We start from the raw sequence: 8,629 nt of genomic DNA on the forward strand, positions 1-8,629 counted from the left end.
AGAAGGCTGTGTCTGACCTCCCTTGTCCCAGGCCCTCTTGGGAGCTGGTCAGGCATTCAGGACCTCAAGGCCTATTCATCGTGAAACTGAGAAATAGGGATGGTCTTCAGGTTCTATTTGCACCTCTCCAACATTTCACACACCTTTGTGACCTCTGCCTTCCTCCCTACAGAGTGAAAAAGGTGTTGGCCCAAATATTAAAAACTAGCTCTGGGGGCCTTCCAGGTGGCACAAGCGGTTAAGTGCACACGCTCCGCTGTGGCTCCCCGGGGTTCGCAGGTTCTGATCCCGGGCGCGCACCGATGCACCGCTTGTTAAGCCATGCTGTGGCGGCGTCCCATATAAAGTAGAGGAAGATCGGCCCGGATGTTAGCCCAGGGCCAGTCTTCTTCAGCAAAAAAGAGGAGGATTGGCATCGGATGTTAGCTCAGGGCTGGTCTTCCTCACAAAAAAACAACTAGCTCTGTTGCTCGGATGAGTCATTTAGCCCCTCGAGTGTTGTAACAATTCCTAAATTGTTAGAATTAAATGAAATATTATATGAAGAGTTACTTATACGCTTTGAAGTCCTATACAAATGTTGGATTTGTGTGCTTTTTTAATTTTTAATTTCCTAAAGCCTGGCCCAATATGTGTGGTTGTTGGGTTCAAAACAGAGAAAGAAGGCCCCTGCCCCACTCCATCCCCACCCCACCCCAGGAGCACTTGGAAGAGCTGGTTTGAAGGGTTCTTGCCCTCTGCTGCACAAGCTCTCAGAATAAACCCTGTGCTCACATAAGAAACAGGGTCTTAAACCCTGGATACACTATTCAGATGCTGAGGGAAGGGGACAGGCAGGAAAAATATCAGTGAATGACAGACAATGCGGAAGGAGAAGCGATAGGGATGGAAAGAGGGAAAGAGACACAGGTCTTTCTCTTTTTGGTGTATCCAAGGCCCCTTGGGGCTGTATTCCTGGTCCAGTGCCTCACACTGCCTCCCTGACCCAGAGGGCTGAGTGGACACCCCACCCAAATCAGTGTCCCCAACTTTAGGGTCCATATTGCCACAGCCATCCAGGCTATCATTGCTGCCTCCCCATTGGAACACACCTGTCAAGCCACACAGGGTGCCTTGTCAGGCTATCTTGCACTCATATTCATGTGGTTGCGGTGATTAGAGGTAGTTAGAGTTGACCCAGGAAGGACAGGAATGTTTTCTCAGAAGTTTACTGGAAACAACAGGCTCTACCTACAACATCTGCTCCAAAGCCATCTGTGTCAGAGAGTGAAGTCAGGGACAGGTGATTTGTGGCCACTTGTTAGGGGTAGGAGGAGTATTTTGACGCCCCCACCTCTCATATTCTGTCCTATGTAGGGTTGTCAAATTTAGCAAATAAAAATACAAGACACCCAGTCCAATTGGAATTTCAGATAAATAACAAATCATTTTGTAGTATATGTCCCATGCAATATTTGGAACTTACTTATACTAAAATAATTACATGTTGTTTATTTAATATTCAAGTTGAATTGGATGCCCTATATTTTATCTGGGAACCCTATTATTGAAGGCTGCTTGCTCCACCTGGGCAGAGTCTCCAGGGGCAGGATGTGAGCCATGAAGTTCACTATTCCCTATGGGAAGCAATTCAGCCTTGGCCTCTGTGGCCGAATGTTCTAGCCACTTAGACATCCAGTTCAAGACAGGAAAAGCATAGGGCATGTGTACCCTGGTACACATGAATCCATTTTCCTAAGATTGATGCTATGAATATGGATACAGGGAGGAGAGCTTTTCTCTCTTTCCCGTCACAAGTCCCTTCTTACTCCTGATTCCCACCAAAGCAAAGGGCAAAATCGCTTCTTTATTTGTTAGTAGCCTTTGTCTGTGGCTATAGTAAGCTTTCCTTGTCTCTTTTATCAAGAAGCATATCAGTGCGCTTGTCAGAAAAAAAATCTCATTAACAATGGCAGCCTGTAGTCATGACTACTTTTATGGACTTCTGTGACCAATCCTTTAGGAGACCCCCTTCCAAAGGGGTTGCATTCCAGCAGGAATGAAACAGCAATTCTCTCAAACACAAATGTGCCCTCCCCCAACTGTGTTCATAAGCTGCTTTGTTCCTGTGTGCCTCCATAGTTTTCAGAATAAAACTTTAATCTATTTGGTAGCCTCAAATGCACAAAAGCATTGGTGATGCCTCAGTAATGAGATTATTAATAATAATAGTTTGATCAGTTCCTCTGAAAATACCTTTGTCCTAAGAAACAACAAGCCTCCTGGTTATTTGACAGCCTCAAAGACAGGAGGAAATTATCAGTGCTTCAAAGCAAGCAGTGTATTATTTATAAAAATTTGTTCCAACACTGGGCTCCCTCTAGAGTAAGGGGTCACTGAAATTCACTTGAGTAACTCGGCATTCCTCACTGACAGCTTGAAGGAAAGTTACTGTATATGCACTTCATTAGGGGAACTCCCCAAAGCTGTACTTCTTGAACAGTTGCAACACACAGGAAAGATACCAAGATAGATAGGGCCTTAATTTAATATCCCTGTCATTAAAAACCAGTGCCAAACATACCACAGTACTTTCAGAAGAGACTGTCTCTAGGGTATCTGGTGTGTGAAAGGACAATGGAAGCTGTGTTTAGTCTACAGACTGACTACAGAGGCTGTGCTGGGGTGACCCTTTTCATATCTGTTGACTCTGTCCCCAACAACCCTCAAATCTCCGTTAGCAATACCAATAATCATGTGTAAAAATAATAGTTAACTGACACCATTCGTACACCATGGAGAGAAGGTTAACAATGTGTATTAGGTTCTCATTAACAATGTGTATCAGGCCCTACTCTCTGCAAAGTATCAGGACCTACGAGGAGCTATAAAGAAAGAAGAAAGCATAATGTTTGCTAATGAAAATGTCTAGTCACTTAGGGGAGGCAGGCCTCTTTGGAGAATGTCTTAGAAATAAAAAAAATAATAAATTGAACACAAAACCAATTACATGAATACTGAAAAATGACTGGATAGATGATGTTGACCCAAGCCAGGGGAGTTGATGTGGATAGAATTTACCAGGTGGCAAGCTTCTTGAGGATGGAGATGAAGGCCTTGCTGGTTTTGAATCTCCAGCACCTAGCCCAGTGCTTGGCACTTCATGTCCAACAAACATTTGCACACTGAAAGAATATATTTAATAAATACATGAATGAATGAATGGGTTGATTTAATAAAAATTGTGAAGGAAATTCTTAAATTACTACTGGAGAAAACGTTAATTTTTTAAATTAGTATTGGAGATAAGGGAGTGAGTTCCCAGCAAGAGAAATTACATGAGTGAAAGAACTCAGGCAGAATTTAGAACTCAGAACCTGAATTCTCTCCGGGGTCACAATCATGCCCACTCCTCTGCCACTCATGTAGCCACCCTAGCAACTCATCCTCAGATCAGAATTCCAAGGTTGTTCCTTGGCCTGACCCAAACCTCAAAATCAACGCTCTAATTCTCTAAGCATATCTTGTATCAGGAACTCCCTAGATTTAGCCATCCCATTATGGTTTAGAAGATTCAAATCCCAAAATATAGAATTTTCAACCAAATATTTATGTTTTCCATCTGCAGCAAAATCATCCACGTTGACAAAATGCAGAACCAAGCCAGTCAAAAGCGCAACTAATGGAAACCAGTGCAAAGTTTTGTGCAAATGCTGAAAAGCAACAAGAACAACAAAGTGTTGACAGGTAGCATATACTAATTTTTTAGGAAAAAGAGAAACTGTACAGCCTCTAAGACAAAGTTTGGGTTAATGAGCCACAAGAGTGCTCAGAAGTATTTCCCTCAGGGGTGTCAGTGTGGAGTCAGGAAACACCCACCACCACCAGGACACAAGAGACACCAAACCTTAGGCTTATCTCTGGCCCCCACTGGAGAGAGTCTCTGCCCAGAGAGTCAAGACCAAGGACTTCCCCCTAAGTTATTCTCACCGTCTCCTGACCACTGCGCTGAGGCCTACCCTCACTTCATCCCCACAGTAACACCTGAGATTTCCACACCTATTGGATATTGTAAATCACCTGTCATCCCCCAAGGGCCAGGTGAGTTGGTTTCCCGCAACCAGAGGTGAAGGGGCTTCCTCTTCTTGCTTATCTGCCCCATTGCAGAAGCCCTGTTTGCCTCACATCCAAACCACCTGAGTTGTAACATCAGCCTTCTCAGCTAGGCCTGTTTTCACCATAGCTAGTTGCACACTTCTAGCCTCATATCGCTGTCACTGTGAGCAAGAGGCCAACTCTTTCTGCATATATGAGAAGTTGTTGCCTGGAAATTCTTAATGTGATCACTGCTACTACTGCAGCATTTTCAAATTTAGTCGTGTCTTTTATTTTTCTGTTTCCATTACTTCCCTGCTTGAATCTTCTCAAACCCTGAAAATGCCAAACCTAAGCTAGGTGTCAGAATTTTGCACTTACAGAAAAGTCAAAGTCGTGAGAAGAGCAAAGAGTCCAAAACTTAGGAAAACTGCTGGATCTACCAACTTCCTAGTTGAGTAACTTTGGGCACGTAGCCACAGCAGAACGTGTCAAACCTCAGCTTTCCAATTGGTAGCCACTAACCACAAGTGTCTATTGAGTATTTGAAATGCGGCTAGTCCAGACTGAGATGTGTTATAAGTATAAAATACATACCGGATTTCAAAGACTTAGTATGAAAGAAAAGAATGTAAAATATCTCATTAGTGATCACATGTGGAAATGGTAATATTTTAGATATATCGAGTTAAATAAAATATTTTATTAAAATTAATTTCACCTATCTCTTTATTTTTTAATGTAGCTTCTAGAAAAATTTTACTTACATATGTGGCTTGCATTATATTTCTATTGTACAGTGCTGTGGTGGATCATACAGCATTATTAGCTATGATGGAGAAGCTCTGAAGGTTACTGCAACATCGAAAGTTGTCCAAATGGCTCTTTCCACAGACAGGAGATTAGCTAACCAGGTGGGTTGCTGTCATCAGATTTCAGATTTAACATTTCTTCATCAATGTTAAATGTTACAGAAATTATCTCTAAAGAGCCTCAAAATGAAATTATAGATAATTTTTTCTTATCTTAAAAAGCTTATCATATGAAAGAAAGGAAAAATATTTCAGAGGTATTTGGGACAAAGTGAAGATATCATGTTAAGAATTTATGAGTGGTCACATGGTGTTTTATTTGAGCCCATATTTTTAAAAACCAAGAGATTTCACATAAATTTGTATGTTTCGAGTTCCTTTGGGGGCAAAAGATAGATCTGATAACAGCAGGCCTACATTCCCCATGTCAATGAGCTGGGGCTGTGAAGCAGTTGCCCCTTTAAACCACGCACCTACTTCCCAGTTGACCAAGGTCCCTACCATTCACACCTGGTCTCCTTCCTTTATGTGCATGACCTGCCCAGCCTTTATAGGCCTTTTGGAGATGGAATCACTGCTCTGAAGTTTTCAAATTTGAAAAACCAGCTTTTCAGAGGCAAAATTTTTGAGAAAATTTTCTCAAAAAAAAAAAAAGAATGTGGCAATTTGGATATTGCATTTCCCTATTTCCTCAGAAGAACAGCATACTGATAAAATCTATTACCAAGAATTACACACCATATCACTAAACCTAGATTTATGAGTTTTGGGAAACAATCAGAACACAATGAAACAAATTCTGAAACTGCTGTTTAAATGGAAGAAAATTTAATGAATCATAAAATGAAGCAATAGCCAATCATGTGCAGGAAATTTATGCAAATATGATCACAAAACCATCAAATAACTCAACCTCATCTATGATCGTTTAAACATAATTGAAGCTGGCTATTGGCTTGTCCGCCCTGGGCCTCATTTAATACTCCCTACCTAGTTCAGCTATGACTTATCAGGGTGGATTTCCCCAGGTGGGGCCTACTGCAAGATGAAAATGTGGGACTCTCATTTAAAAATGATTAAGAATTTTAAGACAGTGATAGCAAAGCATTAAACTAAGTGTGAAACCCTTCTAAGTGTGGGGCTGTATAGGCTGCATGCCCATGAAGCTGGCCCTGAATATGGCAAGGGATATCTAACCAATTCTGAGGGGTTAACAAAGTCTTCCCACAGGAGGTAAAATCCCAAGGTGAGACTTGAAACATCTTGAAACATTCTTTTCTAATCTGCATCATCTAAAAATGGGCTTTGCAGCTTCAGAATGGAAAAGGTACTCTTTGAGCTGTCTCCTGTGCCTATCAAACAGCAATTGCCAACTAACTACTGGAACCTGAAGGACCCAGCAATATTGTGACGAAAGGGACTGAAGCTTCTCTAACTCAATCTCATCTTTAAGAATTTTGTACTTCGGTTGCTATATAATGATGTTTTACAGTTTCAACTTTCCTTATAGGATGTAAAGCTTGCTACTATACTTAGAGGTAGAATGACGGTGACTGATGTCATCATGAAAATTAACATTTAATGAGAAGTTTCCAAGATCATTTAAAAAATAAGTAACATTTATAAAACATTAATATAAATTTTTTTAAAGTGTATTGCTTAGTTAAACAACCCTCCAGTGACCAGCCCAACTATTACCAAATACAAGTAGTCTATACATAATCTTGACGCAGCACCCCCTAACCCTTCCTTGGGTCAAACACGTTGTTTGTGCTATACCTGTGCTTAGTTAAGTTTTGCTTTGTTTTGTGTGTGTAGGTATCTATGTGTATGCATGAATATTTGGTGTTGTTTTTGGTCTTTTTGAGTTCCAATTCCTTCATTCATAGAATGGAAAAAAAGAATAATAATAACGCTTATTTAATAGGACTATTCATTCATTTACAAATCTTTAACGAGGGTGTTCTATGTGTCAGACACTGTTCTAGGTGCCAGGCGAAACAGTAACAAAAATAAAAATCCCTACCCTCACGGATCTAACAGTTTAATACGAGGCAGACAATAAATAATATAAATAAGTAAAATATGTAGTTTGTTAGATGGTGTTAAGCGCCATGGAGAAAAAACAAAGTAGGAAAGGAAAATAAGGAAAGCTTGGGGGCAGAGGTTGCATGTTTAAGTAGCATGGTCAGGGAAGGGCTCAGTGGGAAGCAGACACTTGAGTAAAGTTGTAAAGGAGGTAAGGGAGAAAGACACAAGGCTATCCAAGGGGAAAACATTCCAGGTAAAAGCAATTGCATAACCCCAGGGGAGGTTTTGCAATTTTCAATGTCACCTAGAATTGAATAACACAGGAAGGAGGCCAGTATGGCTGGCATGGAATGAAGTGGAAGAGAGTTGCTGGTGTCAGAGGGAGTGCCACGTTGCATCGGGCCTTCAAGAGCATTAAAAGAATGTTGGCTTTTACTCTGGGTAAGTGGTAGCCATTCGAGTAGAGGAGTGACATGAGCTGGTTTATATTTTAACAGGGTCACTCTGACTGCTCTGTTGAGAACAGACTGTGCTGAGCAAGTCATGGAGACTTCTGAGATAATCCAGGCAGGAGATGATGGTGGTTCAGACCAGAGTGACAGCAGTGGAGATGGTGAGACATAGTCACATTCTGGGTGCAACATGATGCTAGAGATGAAAATAATTGCTGTGGTCTATAAAAGAGAGGAGTCAAGGCTGACTCTGAGGTCTCTGATCTTAGCAAATGGAAGGATGAAGTTGGCATTAACTGAAATGGAGAAGACTACAGACGGAGCATGCTTAGAGGGGAAGTTCAGGGGCTCAGTTTGAGAATGTAAACTTGGATATGTTTTTTAGACACCTAGGTTGTGATGCTGTGCAAGTAGTTGGATATATGAGACTGGAATTAAGAGGAGAGGTCCAGGCTCATGATAAATATTTAGGAATTGTTAGAGTATCGATGATATTTAAAACCATGAGACTTGATGAAATCACCAATGAAGTGACTATAGATAAATGAGAGAAGATTTCTGAGATCTAAGATCTTGAATGTTCCAAGGTTAAAAGTCAGGGAGATGTGGAGGTAACAGCCAAGAAGATGGAGAAGGAGCTGCCTGTGAGGTCAGAAGAAAGCCAGGCAAGTGTGACTTGAAGCCAGATGAAGAAAGAATTTCAAGGGGGAAAGAGAAATTGACTGTGTCAAATGATACAAATGGGTCAAGTAAAATGAGAAGACTGAGAATGGATGAGTGGATTTAGTGATGTGTGGGTCAGGGTGACCCTTCATGAAAGCAGTTTCAATAGAGTGGTGGGCCTGAAAGCATGATTGAGGAGGTTTAATAGAGTGAGAAGAAAGAAGTTGAAGATGGCAAGTATAGACAATTCTCTCAAAGAGGTTTATTCAAAGGGGACCAAATAAATATAAGGACCAAATGAGATGTTGTGTGTGAAAGCGCTTTGAAAATTATAAAAGCTATGTAAATGCTGGCTATGATTGTAAGATCCTAAACCTGTTGTGTTCTAAGAATATGGCTTTCAAAATGACAGCCAGACTCAAGAATTTCTGTGCCCAGTTAGTGCTTTAGCATCTCAGAAGACTGTGTTCTCACTACCCCCATGGCTGTTCCAAGCAATCACTAAATCCTCAAAAAGTCAGAGTTCAAAGACTCCTGATAACGATAAGCGTGGTCTACTAAACTCCCCTTCCCAACCTGGTTTTACAATCAGCTCAC

This window comes from Ceratotherium simum, chromosome 7, assembly GCF_057802395.1.
Source record: "Ceratotherium simum simum isolate JZ-2026a chromosome 7, ASM5780239v1, whole genome shotgun sequence".
NCBI lineage: Eukaryota > Metazoa > Chordata > Mammalia > Perissodactyla > Rhinocerotidae > Ceratotherium > Ceratotherium simum.